At 49.9% G+C, this 16,477-nt stretch overlaps 39 non-coding genes across 39 annotated transcripts; all 39 read left to right on the top strand.

The window, feature by feature from the left end:
• The first annotated feature begins 2,594 nt into the window (after positions 1-2,594).
• On the top strand, positions 2,595-2,666 carry Trnad-guc (transfer RNA aspartic acid (anticodon GUC)). Its single transcript has one exon. It is a non-coding gene; the product is annotated as a tRNA-Asp (tRNA).
• Positions 2,667-2,736: 70 nt separating this feature from the next.
• Trnad-guc (transfer RNA aspartic acid (anticodon GUC)) lies at positions 2,737-2,808 on the top strand. The gene has a single exon. It is a non-coding gene; the product is annotated as a tRNA-Asp (tRNA).
• A 70-nt stretch (positions 2,809-2,878) lies between these two features.
• Positions 2,879-2,950, top strand: Trnad-guc (transfer RNA aspartic acid (anticodon GUC)). The gene has a single exon. It is a non-coding gene; the product is annotated as a tRNA-Asp (tRNA).
• Positions 2,951-3,020: 70 nt separating this feature from the next.
• Trnad-guc (transfer RNA aspartic acid (anticodon GUC)) lies at positions 3,021-3,092 on the top strand. Its single transcript has one exon. It is a non-coding gene; the product is annotated as a tRNA-Asp (tRNA).
• A 356-nt stretch (positions 3,093-3,448) lies between these two features.
• Positions 3,449-3,520, top strand: Trnad-guc (transfer RNA aspartic acid (anticodon GUC)). The gene has a single exon. It is a non-coding gene; the product is annotated as a tRNA-Asp (tRNA).
• A 212-nt stretch (positions 3,521-3,732) lies between these two features.
• Trnad-guc (transfer RNA aspartic acid (anticodon GUC)) lies at positions 3,733-3,804 on the top strand. Its single transcript has one exon. It is a non-coding gene; the product is annotated as a tRNA-Asp (tRNA).
• Positions 3,805-6,260: 2,456 nt separating this feature from the next.
• On the top strand, positions 6,261-6,332 carry Trnad-guc (transfer RNA aspartic acid (anticodon GUC)). The gene has a single exon. It is a non-coding gene; the product is annotated as a tRNA-Asp (tRNA).
• A 213-nt stretch (positions 6,333-6,545) lies between these two features.
• On the top strand, positions 6,546-6,617 carry Trnad-guc (transfer RNA aspartic acid (anticodon GUC)). The gene has a single exon. It is a non-coding gene; the product is annotated as a tRNA-Asp (tRNA).
• Positions 6,618-7,640: 1,023 nt separating this feature from the next.
• Positions 7,641-7,712, top strand: Trnad-guc (transfer RNA aspartic acid (anticodon GUC)). Its single transcript has one exon. It is a non-coding gene; the product is annotated as a tRNA-Asp (tRNA).
• A 212-nt stretch (positions 7,713-7,924) lies between these two features.
• Positions 7,925-7,996, top strand: Trnad-guc (transfer RNA aspartic acid (anticodon GUC)). Its single transcript has one exon. It is a non-coding gene; the product is annotated as a tRNA-Asp (tRNA).
• Positions 7,997-8,065: 69 nt separating this feature from the next.
• Trnad-guc (transfer RNA aspartic acid (anticodon GUC)) lies at positions 8,066-8,137 on the top strand. Its single transcript has one exon. It is a non-coding gene; the product is annotated as a tRNA-Asp (tRNA).
• Positions 8,138-8,493: 356 nt separating this feature from the next.
• On the top strand, positions 8,494-8,565 carry Trnad-guc (transfer RNA aspartic acid (anticodon GUC)). The gene has a single exon. It is a non-coding gene; the product is annotated as a tRNA-Asp (tRNA).
• Positions 8,566-9,042: 477 nt separating this feature from the next.
• On the top strand, positions 9,043-9,114 carry Trnad-guc (transfer RNA aspartic acid (anticodon GUC)). The gene has a single exon. It is a non-coding gene; the product is annotated as a tRNA-Asp (tRNA).
• A 70-nt stretch (positions 9,115-9,184) lies between these two features.
• Trnad-guc (transfer RNA aspartic acid (anticodon GUC)) lies at positions 9,185-9,256 on the top strand. Its single transcript has one exon. It is a non-coding gene; the product is annotated as a tRNA-Asp (tRNA).
• Positions 9,257-9,612: 356 nt separating this feature from the next.
• Positions 9,613-9,684, top strand: Trnad-guc (transfer RNA aspartic acid (anticodon GUC)). Its single transcript has one exon. It is a non-coding gene; the product is annotated as a tRNA-Asp (tRNA).
• A 70-nt stretch (positions 9,685-9,754) lies between these two features.
• Positions 9,755-9,826, top strand: Trnad-guc (transfer RNA aspartic acid (anticodon GUC)). Its single transcript has one exon. It is a non-coding gene; the product is annotated as a tRNA-Asp (tRNA).
• A 70-nt stretch (positions 9,827-9,896) lies between these two features.
• Positions 9,897-9,968, top strand: Trnad-guc (transfer RNA aspartic acid (anticodon GUC)). The gene has a single exon. It is a non-coding gene; the product is annotated as a tRNA-Asp (tRNA).
• Positions 9,969-10,038: 70 nt separating this feature from the next.
• On the top strand, positions 10,039-10,110 carry Trnad-guc (transfer RNA aspartic acid (anticodon GUC)). Its single transcript has one exon. It is a non-coding gene; the product is annotated as a tRNA-Asp (tRNA).
• Positions 10,111-10,756: 646 nt separating this feature from the next.
• On the top strand, positions 10,757-10,828 carry Trnad-guc (transfer RNA aspartic acid (anticodon GUC)). The gene has a single exon. It is a non-coding gene; the product is annotated as a tRNA-Asp (tRNA).
• Positions 10,829-10,897: 69 nt separating this feature from the next.
• Trnad-guc (transfer RNA aspartic acid (anticodon GUC)) lies at positions 10,898-10,969 on the top strand. Its single transcript has one exon. It is a non-coding gene; the product is annotated as a tRNA-Asp (tRNA).
• A 70-nt stretch (positions 10,970-11,039) lies between these two features.
• Positions 11,040-11,111, top strand: Trnad-guc (transfer RNA aspartic acid (anticodon GUC)). Its single transcript has one exon. It is a non-coding gene; the product is annotated as a tRNA-Asp (tRNA).
• A 71-nt stretch (positions 11,112-11,182) lies between these two features.
• On the top strand, positions 11,183-11,254 carry Trnad-guc (transfer RNA aspartic acid (anticodon GUC)). Its single transcript has one exon. It is a non-coding gene; the product is annotated as a tRNA-Asp (tRNA).
• A 70-nt stretch (positions 11,255-11,324) lies between these two features.
• Trnad-guc (transfer RNA aspartic acid (anticodon GUC)) lies at positions 11,325-11,396 on the top strand. The gene has a single exon. It is a non-coding gene; the product is annotated as a tRNA-Asp (tRNA).
• A 71-nt stretch (positions 11,397-11,467) lies between these two features.
• Trnad-guc (transfer RNA aspartic acid (anticodon GUC)) lies at positions 11,468-11,539 on the top strand. Its single transcript has one exon. It is a non-coding gene; the product is annotated as a tRNA-Asp (tRNA).
• A 70-nt stretch (positions 11,540-11,609) lies between these two features.
• Positions 11,610-11,681, top strand: Trnad-guc (transfer RNA aspartic acid (anticodon GUC)). Its single transcript has one exon. It is a non-coding gene; the product is annotated as a tRNA-Asp (tRNA).
• Positions 11,682-11,893: 212 nt separating this feature from the next.
• On the top strand, positions 11,894-11,965 carry Trnad-guc (transfer RNA aspartic acid (anticodon GUC)). The gene has a single exon. It is a non-coding gene; the product is annotated as a tRNA-Asp (tRNA).
• A 70-nt stretch (positions 11,966-12,035) lies between these two features.
• Trnad-guc (transfer RNA aspartic acid (anticodon GUC)) lies at positions 12,036-12,107 on the top strand. Its single transcript has one exon. It is a non-coding gene; the product is annotated as a tRNA-Asp (tRNA).
• A 213-nt stretch (positions 12,108-12,320) lies between these two features.
• Positions 12,321-12,392, top strand: Trnad-guc (transfer RNA aspartic acid (anticodon GUC)). Its single transcript has one exon. It is a non-coding gene; the product is annotated as a tRNA-Asp (tRNA).
• Positions 12,393-12,462: 70 nt separating this feature from the next.
• Positions 12,463-12,534, top strand: Trnad-guc (transfer RNA aspartic acid (anticodon GUC)). Its single transcript has one exon. It is a non-coding gene; the product is annotated as a tRNA-Asp (tRNA).
• A 211-nt stretch (positions 12,535-12,745) lies between these two features.
• Positions 12,746-12,817, top strand: Trnad-guc (transfer RNA aspartic acid (anticodon GUC)). Its single transcript has one exon. It is a non-coding gene; the product is annotated as a tRNA-Asp (tRNA).
• Positions 12,818-13,153: 336 nt separating this feature from the next.
• Positions 13,154-13,225, top strand: Trnad-guc (transfer RNA aspartic acid (anticodon GUC)). Its single transcript has one exon. It is a non-coding gene; the product is annotated as a tRNA-Asp (tRNA).
• Positions 13,226-13,295: 70 nt separating this feature from the next.
• Trnad-guc (transfer RNA aspartic acid (anticodon GUC)) lies at positions 13,296-13,367 on the top strand. The gene has a single exon. It is a non-coding gene; the product is annotated as a tRNA-Asp (tRNA).
• A 70-nt stretch (positions 13,368-13,437) lies between these two features.
• Trnad-guc (transfer RNA aspartic acid (anticodon GUC)) lies at positions 13,438-13,509 on the top strand. The gene has a single exon. It is a non-coding gene; the product is annotated as a tRNA-Asp (tRNA).
• Positions 13,510-14,563: 1,054 nt separating this feature from the next.
• Trnad-guc (transfer RNA aspartic acid (anticodon GUC)) lies at positions 14,564-14,635 on the top strand. The gene has a single exon. It is a non-coding gene; the product is annotated as a tRNA-Asp (tRNA).
• Positions 14,636-14,699: 64 nt separating this feature from the next.
• Trnad-guc (transfer RNA aspartic acid (anticodon GUC)) lies at positions 14,700-14,771 on the top strand. The gene has a single exon. It is a non-coding gene; the product is annotated as a tRNA-Asp (tRNA).
• Positions 14,772-14,984: 213 nt separating this feature from the next.
• Positions 14,985-15,056, top strand: Trnad-guc (transfer RNA aspartic acid (anticodon GUC)). The gene has a single exon. It is a non-coding gene; the product is annotated as a tRNA-Asp (tRNA).
• A 193-nt stretch (positions 15,057-15,249) lies between these two features.
• Positions 15,250-15,321, top strand: Trnad-guc (transfer RNA aspartic acid (anticodon GUC)). The gene has a single exon. It is a non-coding gene; the product is annotated as a tRNA-Asp (tRNA).
• Positions 15,322-15,390: 69 nt separating this feature from the next.
• Positions 15,391-15,462, top strand: Trnad-guc (transfer RNA aspartic acid (anticodon GUC)). The gene has a single exon. It is a non-coding gene; the product is annotated as a tRNA-Asp (tRNA).
• A 356-nt stretch (positions 15,463-15,818) lies between these two features.
• Positions 15,819-15,890, top strand: Trnad-guc (transfer RNA aspartic acid (anticodon GUC)). Its single transcript has one exon. It is a non-coding gene; the product is annotated as a tRNA-Asp (tRNA).
• Positions 15,891-16,477: the final 587 nt, after the last annotated feature.

The raw sequence follows: 16,477 nt of genomic DNA, 5'->3' as shown, positions 1-16,477 counted from the left end.
GGGGAACCCTGAGGTGATGCGAAGCATCGCAGAGTTCCAATCCAATCCAATCCAAGCCAAGCCAAGCCAAGCCAAGCCAAGCCAAGCCAAGCCAATCGAATCCAATCCAATGCCCCTCGCGAGAGCGTGTACGCTATCGGAGAGGAGAGGGGGTGAGCGGCGGAGAGCGCAGCTGGCGCGGCGAGGAGAATGGGGGAGGGTGGACGCCGACAACACCGACAACAACGCCGGATGGATGCAGGGACAAGGCGAGTGAATGAGATGCTTCGCATCGAAAACTTAAGCAGGTTACGTCATAGAGGCCCATTTCATTTACAAATGTGGGCTATAAAATATTTTTGAAGATACTAGCAAGTAGGCTCCAGGGAGTGATTAATAAAATATTCGGCTCTCAGCAGGCTTGAGGTATACGGGGAAGGTCTATTTGCACCAATATACATAAGGCAAGGTGTGCGCTGGAGTGTTCCGATGCCATGCATCTAGGAGTCGCCGTGCTTTAGCTAGACCTTGAAAAGGCCTTTGATTGTGTATAACACGAAGTATTGTTTTCTATTTTGGACTATATAAACGTCGGTTGTGTTATCAAAGAGGGTGTAGCAGTGGCGTACCAGAATCGCACCACGCGGTAAGTTGTCAACAAGGCATTGGGAGTGCCCATTTACGTGCCACGCTTGCTTCGCCTGGTGCCTATCTTCGAAGACGTAGAAATTCGAGAGTTCCGATGGCATGAGTCCTAGGTAAAAGTATTGGCTTATGCAGACGACATTGCGGTAGTCTGTGAAAACAGAGAAAGTGTTAACAAAGTAGTTGAGATAACAAAACAGTTTAGTACAATAACCGGAAGCCTTGTAAATTGGGGAAAGTGCCTGGGGTCCTGGCATGGAGAATGGCAATCAACCCCTGACACTTTTGCCAACGTAAGCTGGCTAACAACCCCCGTAAAGTACCTTGGAGCCCCACTACAGTGTTATAAAGACAGTGAGCCCTATTGGCACGAACAAACACAGGAGACTCGAGCAGAGACAGACAAGTGGAGGGGGGCTTATTTATCAACCTTTGCTAGGGCAACAGTGTGCAATCTGTTTTTTGTTAGTAAACTGTGGTACGTGATGCAAGTGCTCCACTGTTCGCGTACAAATGTGCAAAAACTGCATCGGGTCCTTACTGTTTTCGTGTGGGCCTCCAATTGGAGAGGCTTAGCCGCACCAACCTATTCAGGCGAAATAAAAGACGGGGAACTGGGATTGGCGCAATTATTTGTGCGAAAGCTCGTAAGTACAGTTCTGTTTTTAAAAGATGTAAGCGACCCTTTCTAAGGTCAGTGGGTCAGGTAAGGCTGGGCAGGCTTCTACCTGAATTTGTTGTAACCACTGGGTATATGCATGGAGGCATTTTTGGTTTTTTCAAAGGAGTCGTTGGATGTGTAAATTTTATGAAAGCACTGTTTTCAAAAGTATACTTAAGTACGGTAAAAAGGAAAAACCTGTATAATAATTGGGGATACTGTATTCCCTGTGCCAATGTACAGAGCTATGTACTCTGGAGGCCCAGTGCAGGACGTACTTCAGAGGGTGAAAAAAAAAACGCAAATTCAGACAGGGGTTAGGTTCTTTTTCTTTAGTCTGCATACAGGTAGATTATTAGTTAGAAAATATATGAAACACAGGTGCTATTTGTACGAACGGGAGACAGACTGTTTTAGATAAAATTGCCAGAGACAATAGACCACGTGTTTTTGCATTTTTGAGAGGGAGTGTATTTTTGGTATGCACTACAAAGGACACTATGAAAATACTTTCTTTAAACGCTCATGGTATGCGGTTTCTTGCAGTGGACCATCAGGTTGGAGGGCCTTGTGATTTAGTAATGGTAGTGGGCCTCCAAAGTCTATGGCGCTCTCGCACAGCAAGGCTGTATAACGATATCCATGCACGTTTTCCCGACAGTATTTTAAATAGGGTATTTGTCGCTTTGTCGAAATTATTAAGTGTGAGGAGGAAATCTCGGTTTGCTGCCAGAAATACAGCAGCTGACAAAACTGATGCTATTTTAATTGACAACGCCAACCCTTTCTTGGCAGGCAGCCTCACTATTCCAGAGTTGAGTGTTTTATTTTGATGATATGTAATGTTGTTTTATGTGTTGTGAAAATCCGGCAATAAAAAAAAATCCTCGTTAGTATAGTGGCCAGTCTCCCCGCCTGTCACGCGGGAGACCGGGGTTCGATTCCCCGACGGGGAGTGTTTTCTTTTTCTTTTTCCGGTGAGTAATAGGAGAGTTTGGCGATGTCTAAGCTTCGCCAAATCATCTCTCCTCGTTAGTATAGTGGCCAGTATCCCCGCCTGTCACGCGGGAGACCCGGGTTCGATTCCCTGACGGGGAGTGTTTTCTTTTTCTTTTTCCGGTGAGTAATAGTAGAGTTTGGCGATGTCTAAGCTTCTCCAAACCATCTCTCCTCGTTAGTATAGTGGCCAGTATCCCCGCCTGTCACGCGGAGACCGGGGTTCGGTTCCCCGACGGGGAGTGTTTTCTTTTTCTTTTTCCCGTGAGTAATAGTAGAGTTTGGCGATGTCTAAGCTTCTCCAAATCAACTCTCCTCGTTAGTATAGTGGCCAGTATCCCCGCCTGTCACGCGGGAGACCGGGGTTCGATTCCCCGACGGGGAGTGTTTTCTTTTTCTTTTTCCGGTGAGTAATAGTGGAGTTTGGCGATGTCTAAGCTTCTCCAAACCATCTCTCCTCGTTAGTATAGCGGCCAGTATCCCCGCCTGTCACGCGGGAGACCGGGGTTCGATTCCCCGATGGGGAGTGTTTTCTTTTTCTTTTTCCGGTGAGTAATAGTGGAGTTTGCCGATGTCTAAGCTTCTCCAAACCATCTCTCCTCGTTAGTATAGCGGCCAGTATCCCCGCCTGTCACGCGGGAGACCGGGGTTCGATTCCCCGATGGGGAGTGTTTTCTTTTTCTTTTTCCGGTGAGTAATAGTGGAGTTTGGCGATGTCTAAGCTTCTCCAAACCATCTCTCCTCGTTAGTATAGTGGCCAGTATCCCCGCCTGTCACGCGGGAGACCGGGGTTCGATTCCCCGACGGGGAGTGTTTTCTTTTTCTTTTTTCCAGTGAGTAATAGTAGAGTTTGGCGATGTCTAAGCTTCTCCAAATCATCTCTCCTCGTTAGTAGAGTGGCCAGTAGCACCGCCTGTCACGCGGGAGACCGGGGTTCGATTCCCCGACGGGGAGTGTTTTTTTTTTCTTTTTCCGGTGAGTAATAGTGGAGTGTGCCGATGTCTAAGCATCTCCAAACCATCTCTCCTCGTTAGTATGGTGGCCAGTATCCCCGCCTGTCACGCGGAAGACCGGGGTTCGATTCCCCGACGGGTAGTGTTTTCTTTTTCTTTTTTCCAGTGAGTAATAGTAGAGTTTGGCGATGTCTAAGCTTCTCCAAACCATCTCTCCTCGTTAGTATAGTGGCCAGTATCCCCGCCTGTCACGCGGGAGACCGGGGTTCGATTCCCCGACGGGGAGTGTTTTCTTTTTCTTTTTCCGGTGAGTAATAGTGGAGTTTGCCGATGTCTAAGCTTCTCCAAACCATCTCTCCTCGTTAGTGTTGTGGCCAGTATCCCCGCCTGTCACGCGGGAGACCGGGGTTCGATTCCCCGACGGGGAGAGTTTTCTTTTTCTTTTTCCAGTGAGTAATAGTGGAGTGTGCCGATGTCTAAGCTTCTCCAAACCATCTCTCCTCGTTAGTATAGTGGCCAGTATCCCCGCCTGTCACGCGGGAGACCGGGGTTCGATTCCCCGACGGGGAGTGTGGTCTTTTTCTTTTTCCGGTGAGTAATCGTGGAGTTTGCCGATGTCTAAGCTTCTCCAAACCATCTCTCCTCGTTAGTATAGAGAGAAGTCAGCCAAGACTTCTCTCTATACTAACGAGGAGAGATGGTTTGGAGAAGCTTAGACATCGGCAAACTCCACGATAAAATTTCTATGTATTAAAGAAAAAAAAAAAACTCTCCTCGTTAGTATTGGCGGTGAGCGCGAACACAGGCGGCGCTGCGGAGCACGCCTCCGTGACGTCAGCTTAGGGATTCTCGCATTTGTCGTCTGCTTCACTCAGGCTCGCTCTCCCTGCTGTTTCTTTGCGCTCGGTCAACGTCCGATGCTTGACCGCACCAGAATTGGCGTGTGGGTAACATTTTATCATAATAATAGGCTTAAAGTGTGAGTTAAAGTATAGTTTTAGATACCGCTACGGAAGAAACATTGCCGGCGTCGCCACCTTCCTTGCGAAGCCGGTCGTGTGCGTAGCGCGACGAGTCGGAGCTAGGCGTCAGCTTCTGTATTAAGCAATTTTTCGAAAAGGGAACAGTCAGCTGCAATAATAACCGACAGCAGCGAAAATGAAAGACCAAAACAAATTCTGGCCTTCAGGGCTATCGGCTTTGGCAGAAGGCATTATGATTCCCGGTAATCAAAGGTATGGAAAAACAGTTTTTGCGACCTTGCCGAATGCTCGAAAGTACCACGTCTTATTGTATCACATCACTTTACTTTGTCATGACATGCAAGTTGGCCGACCTGCACTATAGGCTGCAAAAACTATAGGTTGAGTTCCAAATAACCCACTGTGTGTATAGGCGCGCGCTGGTTTTGTACGAGGCTTCTAACCAGTAGGAGGTTCATTGAGCAAAACGAGTCCCGTCTACGTTAAAGATACAATAACACTCTGTTTGTTCAGACCTGGAGGGATATTTCGGTACATTTTCCACAGCCATATCCTCCCGATATTCGGATATGCGTTATAGGAAAACTGCACTCAAGAGGGGGGGGAGGAAGGGGAGGAGGAGAAAACTTTATCTAACAATGAAATCGAGCTGCTTAGTGGGCCGGGTCCTCAGTCAAGGACAAGAGAGTAAAAGCAATTTTCTTTTTTTCTTAGAACGCCATCCCGAGTAGAATAGGATTTGTTCTTTGCGCCTGGAATGGTTCGAAAACAATAAAGACCTGCCTAGAAATATTCATCGGTTTCGATTCTTGTGTTATTTGCAGGTATACTATTTATTGCGTTAGTTAGCGAGTATATAATGCCTTCCACGCCGTAATCATGTCATCATTGTTGGGGTTCAGAGTCAGTTCGTTATGATAACGATGGTATGATAACAAATTCGGGGCACAAAAGCCGCCTTCGAGTAATGTGGACAACGTTGTTTGGGGCGCGATCACGGTGGCGCAGCACAAACCTCCTCATTGTATTTCCATGTGAATAAACAAAGCACGCTGCGGATATGCACATTCTTACACGCAGCCGTAGTGAAAGCAAATTTGTGAAAAAGGGAATGTATGCCATACAACCTAAGTAAAATATCCACAGTATCTTTGTGAGACTCCCAAACACCCCCAAACCTCCTAATAACACGTTTGGGATGGTGCAGAAAAACTAATGCGTCGGGCACAAAAAAACAACAAGATACATTAATCTGATACAAGAAAACAACAACAAAAGAAATAGAAGACAGCCGTTTTATTTCCTGCTGTACGTGCGATGCGCGTGTAGGGGCCCGCGCTGCTTGGTAGGCAGCATTAGACTGTTGGGTCTTCATAAGAGCACCTCAAAAATTCTGCAGGGAAGCCTTCGCATTTTGAATACTTATCGAGGGGCTCTGAGCGTTGATCCTCGCGAATAAGCCAGGAAGGACGAGTTACGCGCGATCTTCTGACCGATGCTCTGAAGAAAGTTGTTCTCTATCTCCTCATGTGTTGCAAACTTGTGGGGGATACAGCTTTAAATTATTCAGATGCGTCAGAAGCTGGCAAAGTAACTGAAGCACTATAGAAATGCACTTTTTAAATGCACTACAGCAACAAAGCGGGAGATTTCTAGCACAGACACTGCTGCCCCTCACAAGCGGAGTGTAGCGGTGTAGCAGACGACAGCGGCGCGAGTCCCTAAGCTGACGTCAGAGCCAGGGGGCGCCACTCAAACATCTCACCGCCAATAGTGGCCAGTATCCCCGCCTGTCACGCGGGAGACCGGGGTTCGATTCCCCGATGGGGAGTGTTTTCTTTTTCTTTTTCCGGTGAGTAATAGTGGAGTTTGGCGATGTCTAAGCTCCTCCAAACCATCTCTCCTCGTTAGTATAGTGGCCAGTATCCCCGCCTGTCACGCGGGAAACTGGGGTTCGATTCCCCGACGGGGAGAGTTTTCTTTTTCTTTTTCCGGTGAGTAATAGTAGAGTTTGGCGATGTCTAAGCTTCTCCAAATCGTCTCTCCTCGTTAGTATAGTGGCCAGTATCCCCGCCTGTCACGCGGGAGACCGGGGTTCGATTCCCCGACGGGGAGTTATTTCTTTTTCTTTTTCCGGTGAGTAATAGTAGAGTTTGGCGATGTCTAAGCTTCTCCAAACCATCTCTCCTCGTTAGTATAGTGGCCAGTATCCCCGCCTGTCACGCGGAAGACCGGGGTTCGATTCCCCGACGGGTAGTGTTTTCTTTTTCTTTTTTCCAGTGAGTAATAGTAGAGTTTGGCGATGTCTAAGCTTCTCCAAATCATCTCTCCTCGTTAGTATAGTGGCCAGTATCCCCGCCTGTCACGCGGGAGACCGGGGTTCGATTCCCCGACGGGGAGTGTTGTCTTTTTCTTTTTCCAGTGAGTAATAGTGGAGTTTGCCGATGTCTAAGCTTCTCCAAACCATCTCTCCTCGTTCTTCCATTAGTGTCTGGGGGTGCTGGGCTGATACATTTGTTTGTACACCAGCTTGTATCTAGGTTTTTCTTCTATAAGGTGACGCATCATCCACTTCTGCTCAACGTTATTCAACAGCGCATAAGTTTTCATTTACCGTTTTTGCTTGTCTCCACTGGTGAAGTCAGTATGAAGCCGCCATGGGGGTTTTTAAAGGAGGTGGTCGACACCTTCAATTTCCTTACTGCGAGGTTTTCCCTGCAATATCTGTTTACCCTTTCCAGGAAGGCTTTGACGAACACTTTATTAGAGAGTCTGTTCCCAGTGCCGGTTTATCGCCAGCCTTACATTGGCCACCATAAGGACAGTGTTTTGAAGCGGGTCACACGTATGTGTCTTCCTCCAAATGCAAAAACGTTTTTCTTTAAGCTGCATACATCAACACTACCAGTGAAAACATGGTTGCGCGAGAAAGGAATGTCTATTCCTTGGTCTGACAATTGCCGTTTATGCAATCAACCTGAAACCATTGATCATTGTTTTGTTTTGTGCCGGGATGCGGTGTTTTTCTGGGATGTGTTGCAACGAACTCTTAAAAAGGACATAGACATTACCCCTTATACAATTCGGTTCTTGCCTTTTAGAGATGTTACTGGAGTGCCCTATGATATATTTGTTGTGATCGGATTGTATAGCTTGTGGAAGTGCCGCATGACGGACAGGCACGCGGAACCCCCTCGCCCAACGAAGTCCATTTTTCGGGAGCAAACTGCGTTGGTGCGGAGCATTTATGCGGCGCAAAGTGACCCACCAGAATGGCTGCATCTGTTGGACGCGTGCGTCTGCCTGCCAGAGTTTTAACGAACGGCTAATTTTAGCTGCTGTGATATGCATCTTCTTGGATGACTCATAACTTTTGTAGGCTGTATTAAGGGTAGTTTTCCATGCAGTAAAGAAAAAAAAAAATCCTCGTTAGTATAGTGGCCAGTATCCCCGCCTGTCACGCGGGAGGCCGGGGTTCGATTCCCCGACGGGGAGTGTTTTCTTTTTCTTTTTCCGGTGAGTAATAGTGGAGTTTGGTGATGTCTAAGCTTCTCCAAACCATCTCTCCTCGTTAGTATAGTGGCCAGTATCCCCGCCTGTCACGCGGGAGACCGGGGTTCGATTCCACGACGGGGAGTGTTTTCTTTGTATTTTTCCCGTGAGTAATAGTAGAGTTTGGCGATGTCTAAGCTTCTCCAAATCAACTCTCCTCGTTAGTATAGTGGCCAGTATCCCCGCCTGTCACGCGGGAGACCGGGGTTCGATTCCCCGACGGGGAGTGTTTCTTTTTCTTTTCCCCGTGAGTAGTAGTAGAGTTTGGCGATGTCTAAGCTTCTCCAAACCATCTCTCCTCGTTAGTATAGTGGCCAGTATCCCCGCCTGTCACGCGGGAGACCGGGGTTCGATTCCCCGACGGGGAGTGTTTTCTTTTTCTTTTTCCGGTGAGTAATAGTGGAGTGTGCCGATGTCTAAGGTTCTCCAAACCATCTCTCCTCGTTAGTATAGTGGCCAGTATCCCCGCCTGTCACGCGGGAGACAGGGGTTCGATTCCCCGACGGGGAGTGTTTTCTTTTTCTTTTTTCCAGTGAGTAATAGTAGAGTTTGGCGATGTCTAAGCTTCTCCAAATCATCTCTCCTCGTTAGTATAGTGGCCAGTAGCACCGCCTGTCACGCGGGAGACCGGGGTTCGATTCCCCGACGGGGAGTGTTTACTTTTTCTTTTTCCGGTGAGTAATAGTGGAGTGTGCCAATGTCTAAGCCTTCTCCAAACCATCTCTCCTCGTTAGTATAGTGGCCAGTATCCCCGCCTGTCACGCGGGAGACCGGGGTTCGATTCCCCGACGGGGAGTGTTTCCTTTTTCTTTTTCCCGTGAGTAATAGTAGAGTTTGGCGATGTCTAAGCTTCTCCAAATCGTGGCCAGTATCCCCGCCTGTCACGCGGGAGACCGGGGTTCGATTCCCCGACGGGGAGTGTTTTCTTTTTCTTTTTCCGGTGAGTAATAGTGGAGTTTGGCGATGTCTAAGCTTCTCCAAACCATCTCTCCTCGTTAGTATAGTGGCCAGTATCCCCGCCTGTCACGCGGGAGACCGGGTTTCGATTCCCCGACGGGGAGTGTTTTCTTTTTCTTTTTCCGGTGAGTAATAGTGGAGTTTGCCGATGTCTAAGCTTCTCCAAACCATCTCTTCTCGTTAGTATAGCGGCCAGTATCCCCGCCTGTCACGCGGGAGACCGGGGTTCGATTCCCCGATGGGGAGTGTTTACTTTTTCTTTTTCCAGTGAGTAATAGTGGAGTTTGCCGATGTCTAAGCTTCTCCAAACCATCTCTCCTCGTTAGTATAGCGGCCAGTATCCCCGCCTGTCACGCGGGAGACCGGGGTTCGATTCCCCGATGGGGAGTGTTTTGTTTTTCTTTTTCCGGTGAGTAATAGTGGAGTTTGGCGATGTCTAAGCTTCTCCAAACCATCTCTCCTCGTTAGTATAGTGGCCAGTATCCCCGCCTGTCACGCGGGAGACCGGGGTTCGATTCCCCGACGGGGAGTGTTTTCTTTTTCTTTTTTCCAGTGAGTAATAGTAGAGTTTGGCGATGTCTAAGCTTCTCCAAATCATCTCTCCTCGTTAGTATAGTGGCCAGTAGCACCGCCTGTCACGCGGGAGACCGGGGTTCGATTCCCCGACGGGGAGTGTTTTCTTTTTCTTTTTCCGGTGAGTAATAGTGGAGTGTGCCGATGTCTAAGCTTCTCCAAACCATCTCTCCTCGTTAGTGTAGTGGCCAGTATCCCCGCCTGTCACGCGGAAGACCGGGGTTCGATTCCCCGACGGGTAGTGTTATCTTTTTCTTTTTTCCAGTGAGTAATAGTAGAGTTTGGCGATGTCTAAGCTTCTCCAAATAAACTCTCCTCGTTAGTATAGTGGCCAGTATCCCCGCCTGTCACGCGGGAGACCGGGGTTCGATTCCCCGACGGGGAGTGTTTTCTTTTTCTTTTTCCGGTGAGTAATAGTGGAGTTTGGCGATGTCTAAGCTTCTCCAAACCATCTCTCCTCGTTAGTATAGTGGCCAGTGTCCCCGCCTGTCACGCGGGAGACCGGGGTTCGATTCCCCGACGGGGAGTGTTTTCTTTTTCTTTTTCCGGTGAGTAATAGTGGAGTTTGCCGATGTCTAAGCTTCTCGAAACCATCTCTCCTCGTTAGTATAGTGGCCAGTATCCCCGCCTGTCACGCGGGAGACCGGGGTTCGATTCCCCGATGGGGAGTGTTTTCTTTTTCTTTTTCCGGTGAGTAATAGTGGAGTTTGGCGATGTCTAAGCTTCTCCAAACCATCTCTCCTCGTTAGTATAGTGGCCAGTATCCCCGCCTGTCACGCGGGAGACCGGGGTTCGATTCCCCGACGGGGAGTGTTTTCTTTTTCTTTTTCCCGTGAGTAATAGTAGAGTTTGGCGATGTCTAAGCTTCTCCAAATCAACTCTCCTCGTTAGTATAGTGGCCAGTATCTCCGCCTGTCACTCGGGAGACCGGGGTTCGATTCCCCGACGGGGAGTGTTTTCTTTTTCTTTTTCCGGTGAGTAATCGTGGAGTTTGCCGATGTCTAAGCTTCTCCAAACCATCTCTCCTCGTTAGTATAGTAGTATAGTGGCCAGTATCCCCGCCTGTCACGCGGGAGACCGGGGTTCGATTCCCCGATGGGGAGTGTTTTCTTTTTCTTTTTCCGGTGAGTAATAGTGGAGTTTGGCGATGTCTAAGCTTCTCCAAACCATCTCCCCTCGTTAGTATAGTGGCCAGTATCCCCACCTGTCACGCGGGAGACCGGGGTTCGATTCCCCGACGGGGAGAGTTTTCTTTTTCTTTTTCCGGTGAGTAATAGTAGAGTTTGGCGATGTCTAAGCTTCTCCAAACCATCTCTCCTCGTTAGTATAGTGGCCACTATCCCCGCCTGTCACGCGGGAGACCGGGGTTCGATTCCACGACGGGGAGTGTTTTCTTTGTCTTTTTCCCGTGAGTAATAGTAGAGTTTGGCGATGTCTAAGCTTCTCCAAATCAACTCTCCTCGTTAGTATAGTGGCCAGTATCCCCGCCTGTCACGTGGGAGACCGGGGTTCGATTCCCCGACGGGGAGTGTTTCTTTTTCTTTTCCCCGTGAGTAATAGTAGAGTTTGGCGATGTCTAAGCTTCTCCTAACCATCTCTCCTCGTTAGTATAGTGGCCAGTATCCCCGCCTGTCACGCGGGAGACCGGGGTTCGATTCCCCGACGGGGAGTGTTTTCTTTTTCTTTTTCCGGTGAGTAATAGTGGAGTGTGCCGATGTCTAAGCTTCTCCGAACCATCTCTCCTCGTTAGTATAGTGGCCAGTATCCCCGCCTGTCACGCGGGAGACCGGGGTTCGATTCCCCGACGGGGAGTGTTTTCTTTTTCTTTTTTCCAGTGAGTAATAGTAGAGTTTGGCGATGTCTAAGCTTCTCCAAATCATCTCTCCTCGTTAGTATAGTGGCCAGTATCCCCGCCTGTCACGCGGGAGACCGGGGTTCGATTCCCCGATGGGGAGTGTTTCCTTTTTCTTTTTCCGGTGAGTAATAGTGGAGTGTGCCGATGTCTAAGCTTCTCCAAACCATCTCTCCTCGTTAGTATAGTGGCCAGTATCCCCGCCTGTCACGCGGGAGACCGGGGTTCGATTCCCCGACGGGGAGTGTTTTCTTTTTCTTTTTTCCAGTGAGTAATAGTAGAGTTTGGCGATGTCTAAGCTTCTCCAAACCATCTCTCCTCGTTAGTATAGTGGCCAGTATCCCCGCCTGTCACGCGGGAGACCGGGGTTCGATTCCCCGATGGGGAGTGTTTTCTTTTTCTTTTTCCGGTGAGTAATAGTAGAGTTTGGCGATGTCTAAGCTTCTCCAAACCATCTCTCCTCGTTAGTATAGTGGCCAGTATCCCCGCCTGTCACGCGGGAGACCGGGGTTCGATTCCCCGACGGGGAGTGTTTTCTTTTTCTTTTTTCCAGTGAGTAATAGTAGAGTTTGGCGATGTCTAAGCTTCTCCAAACCATCTCTCCTCGTTAGTATAGTGGCCAGTATCCCCGCTGTCACGCGGGAGACCGGGGTTCGATTCCCCGATGGGGAGTGTTTTCTTTTTCTTTTTCCGGTGAGTAATAGTGGAGTTTGGCGATGTCTAAGCTTCTCCAAACCATCTCTCCTCGTTAGTATAGTGGCCAGTATCCCCGCCTGTCACGCGGGAGACCGGGGTTCGATTCCCCGACGGGGAGTGTTTTCTTTTTCTTTTTCCGGTGAGTAATAGTGGAGTGTGCCGATGTCTAAGCTTCTCCAAACCATCTCTCCTCGTTAGTATAGTGGCCAGTATCCCCGCCTGTCACGCGGGAGACCAGGGTTCGATTCCCCGACGGGGAGTGTTTTCTTTTTCTTTTTTCCAGTGAGTAATAGTAGAATTTGGGGATGTCTAAGCTTCTCCAAACCATCTCTCCTCGTTAGTATAGTGGCCAGTATCCCCGCCTGTCACGCGGGAGACCGGGGTTCGATTCCCCGACGGAGAGTGTTTTCTTTTTCTTTTTCCGGTGAGTAATAGTGGAGTTTGGCGATGTCTAAGCTTCTCCAAACCATCTCTCCTCGTTAGTATAGTGGCCAGTATCCCCGCCTGTCACGCGGGAGACCGGGGTTCGATTCCCCGACGGGGAGTGTTTTCTTTTTCTTTTTCCGGTGAGTAATAGTGGAGTGTGCCGATGTCTAAGCTTCTCCAAACCATCTCTCCTCGTTAGTATAGTGGCCAGTATCCCCGCCTGTCACGCGGGAGACCGGGGTTCGATTCCCCGACGGGGAGTGTTTTCTTTTTCTTTTTCCCGTGAGTAATAGTAGAGTTTGGCGATGTCTAAGCTTCTCCAAATCAACTCTCCTCGTTAGTGTAGTGGCCAGTATCCCCGCCTGTCACGTGGGAGACCGGGGTTCGATTCCCCGACGGGGAGTGTTTCTTTTTCTTTTCCCCGTGAGTAATAGTAGAGTTTGGCGATGTCTAAGCTTCTCCAAACCATCTCTCCTCGTTAGTATAGTGGCCAGTATCCCCGCCTGTCACGCGGGAGACCGGGGTTCGATTCCCCGACGGGGAGTGTTTTCTTTTTCTTTTTCTGGTGAGTAATAGTGGAGTGTGCCGATGTCTAAGCCTTCTCCAAACCATCTCTCCTCGTTAATATAGTGGCCAGTATCCCCGCCTGTCACGCGGGAGACCGGGGTTCGATTCCCCGAAGGGGAGTGTTTTCTTTTTCTTTTTCCCGTGAGTAATAGTAGAGTTTGGCGATGTCTAAGCTTCTCCAAATCGTGGCCAGTATCCCCGCCTGTCACGCGGGAGACCGGGGTTCGATTCCCCGACGAGGAGTGTTTTCTTTTTCTTTTTCCGGTGAGTAATAGTGGAGTTTGGCGATGTCTAAGCTTCTCCAAACCATCTCTCCTCGTTAGTATAGTGGCCAGTATCCCCGCCTGTCACGCGGGAGACCGGGGTTCGATTCCCCGATGGGGAGTGTTTTCTTTTTCTTTTTCCGGTGAGTAATAGTGGAGTTTGCCGATGTCTAGGCTTCTCCAAACCATCTCTCCTCGTTAGTATAGCGGCCAGTATCCCCGCCTGTCACGCGGGAGACCGGGGTTCGATTCCCCGATGGGGAGTGTTTTCTTTTTCTTTTTCCGGTGAGTAATAGTGGAGTTTGGCGATGTCTAAGCTTCTCCAAACCATCTCTCCTCGTTAGTATAGTGGCCAGTATCCCCGCCTGTCACGCGGGAGACCGGGGTTCGATTCCCCGACGGGGAGTGTTTTCTTTTTCTTTTTTCCAGTGAGTAATAGTAGAGTTTGGCGATGTCTAAGCTTCTCCAAATCATCTCTCCGCGTTAGTATAGTGGCCAGTAGCACCGCCTGTCACGCGGGAGACCGGGGTTCGATTCCCCGACGGGGAGTGTTTTCTTTTTCTTTTTCCGGTGAGTAATAGTGGAGTGTGCCGATGTCTAAGCTTCTCCAAACCATCTCTCCTCGTTAGTGTAGTGGCCAGTATCCCCGCCTGTCACGCGGAAGACCGGGGTTCGATTCCCCGGCGGGTAGTGTTTTCTTTTTAAATGCAGAGCATTTTAGTAACTCACGATGTCACCCGCGTTGGCGTCCGTAGTCCGCATCACTACGTAGTCCGCACCCTACACTATATAAAGAAATAATACCTTCCGGCGCCAGGTTTTGATCCCGCGACTCTGCGGGCGGAACGCAAGGTACACGGCACTTTACCGACTGCTCCACGGAGCCGACACAGAGTGGAAGGTTACGCACGCGCCTTATATCCTTGACTCATTCAACCGTCGGCCACAGGTGCGCCCTCTCCCCCGCGGCCTCCTCGCCTTCTCTCCGCTCGCAACACCCTCTCTCGCCGCGTTCGGTTCGCGTTCATGTGGTGGCGCGATTTCGGCGCTATAACACTCTCTCGCGAAGGGCATTGGATTGGATTGGATTGGATTGGATTGGCTTGGCTTGGATTGGATTTGGATTGGGTTGGATTAAAGTGGATTGTGTTGGATTGTGTTGCGTCATAGCCGCGCCACGTTGCGTCGTAGCCTCTCCACGTTGCGTAATAGCCGCGGCAGGGGGTTCACGGCACGTTTCACGTTTCACCATCGACTTCATCGACAATGTCTACGCTGGAAGACAACAATTACAACAACAGCAACCAATACGTAATCCATAAGACTTGCAGGCACGCCCCCCGCGGAAATGCTCTGCATTTGATCGTGCCCCTCGCGAGGGGGATGTTCTGATTTTTTTTTCTTTTTTCCAGTGAGTAATAGTAGAGTTTGGCGATGTCTAAGCTTCTCCAAACCGTCTCTCCTCGTTAGTATAGTGGCCAGTATCCCCGCCTGTCACGCGGGAGACCGGGGTTCGATTCCCCGACGGGGAGTGTTTTCTTTTTCCCGTGAGTAATAGTAGAGTTTGTCGATGTCTAAGCTTCTCCAAATCAACTCTCCTCGTTAGTATAGTGGCCAGTATCCCCGCCTGTCACGCGGGAGACCGGGGTTCGATTCCCCGACGGGGAGTGTTTTCTTTTTCTTTTTCCGGTGAGTAATAGTGGAGTTTGGCGATGTCTAAGCTTCTCCAAACCATCTCTCCTCGTTAGTATAGTGGCCAGTAGCACCGCCTGTCACGCGGGAGACCGGGGTTCGATTCCCCGACGGGGAGTGTTTTCTTTTTGTTTTTCCGGTGAGTAATAGTGGAGTGTGCCGATGTCTAAGCCTTCTCCAAACCATCTCTCCTCGTTAGTATAGTGGCCAGTATCCCCGCCTGTCACGCGGGAGACCGGGGTTCGATTCCCCGACGGGGAGTGTTTTCTTTTTCTTTTTCCCGTGAGTAATAGTAGAGTTTGGCGATGTCTAAGCTTCTCCAAATCGTGGCCAGTATCCCCGCCTGTCACGCGGGAGACCGGGGTTCGATTCCCCGATGGGGAGAGTTTTCTTTTTCTTTTTCCGGTGAGTAATAGTGGAGTTTGCCGATGTCTAAGCTTCTCCAAACCATCTCTCCTCGTTAGTATAGCGGCCAGTATCCCCGCCTGTCACGCGGGAGACCGGGGTTCGATTCCCCGATGGGGAGTGTTTTCTTTTTCTTTTCCGGTGAGTAATAGTGGAGTTTGGCGATGTCTAAGCTTCTCCAAACCATCTCTCCTCGTTAGTATAGTGGCCAGTATCCCCGCCTGTCACGCGGGAGACCAGGGTTCGATTCCCCGACGGGGAGTGTTTTCTTTTTCTTTTTTCCAGTGAGTAATAGTAGAGTTTGGCGATGTCTAAGCTCCTCCAAATCATCTCTCCTCGTTAGTATAGTGGCCAGTAGCACCGCCTGTCACGCGGGAGACCGGGGTTCGATTCCCCGACGGGGAGTGTTTTCTTTTTCTTTTTCCGGTGAGTAATAGTGGAGTGTGCCGATGTCTAAGCTTCTCCAAACCATCTCTCCTCGTTAGTGTAGTGGCCAGTATCCCCGCCTGTCACGCGGAAGACCGGGGTTTGATTCCCCGACGGGTAGTGTTTTCTTTTTCTTTTTTCCAGTGAGTAATAGTAGAGTTTGGCGATGTCTAAGCTTCTCCAAACCGTCTCTCCTCGTTAGTATAGTGGCCAGTATCCCCGCCTGTCACGCGGGAGACCGGGGTTCGATTCCCCGACGGGGAGTGTTTTCTTTTTCTTTTTCCGGTGAGTAATAGTGGAGTTTGCCGATGTCTAAGCTTCTCCAAACCATCTCTCCTCGTTAGTGTGGTGGCTTATGGATTCTGCTTCCGGCCGCTGCGCAGTGCGGACGCAGGATGGCGAGCTCCGCTCAAGGGGCGGCTTTGGCGGCACATCGGCCCGTGGTACCAGGTCTTCTGTTTTTGACAACTCTGCAAACCAGGAATATCAAGTTATTCTGCCTCATTTGCCATCCGGACCATCTGTTCTGAACACCATTTTTCTGCACGCGGACGTGAAAGCCAGGCCATACAAGGTGGAAGATTTCCGCGACCCGCTGGTGCGTCTGAATTTGCTGCCCGAGGTTGTGGCCTTGGGCGCATATCAGATGAACCACCTGTGGGCCGTGACGTTCAAGGATGCCGAGGGAGCTGCGAAGCTGGTTGCCGCCTCCGAACTTCAAGTGAAGGGGCGGAGGTGCCTTATCATCGATCCGCGGAGCCAGGACGTACGCCTAAAGCTTCACTGGGTGCTCCACAACGTCCCGGACGACGAAGTGCGAGGCGCCCTGGCGCTTTACGGGAAGGTCACCG

This window comes from Haemaphysalis longicornis, unplaced genomic scaffold (genome assembly GCF_048455015.1).
Source record: "Haemaphysalis longicornis isolate Haplotype H1 unplaced genomic scaffold, Haemaphysalis longicornis Haplotype H1 scaffold_3, whole genome shotgun sequence".
Taxonomy (NCBI): Eukaryota; Metazoa; Arthropoda; class Arachnida; order Ixodida; family Ixodidae; genus Haemaphysalis; species Haemaphysalis longicornis.
Note: the sequence above shows the minus strand (reverse complement) of the source record. Positions and strands in the feature narration are given on the sequence as shown.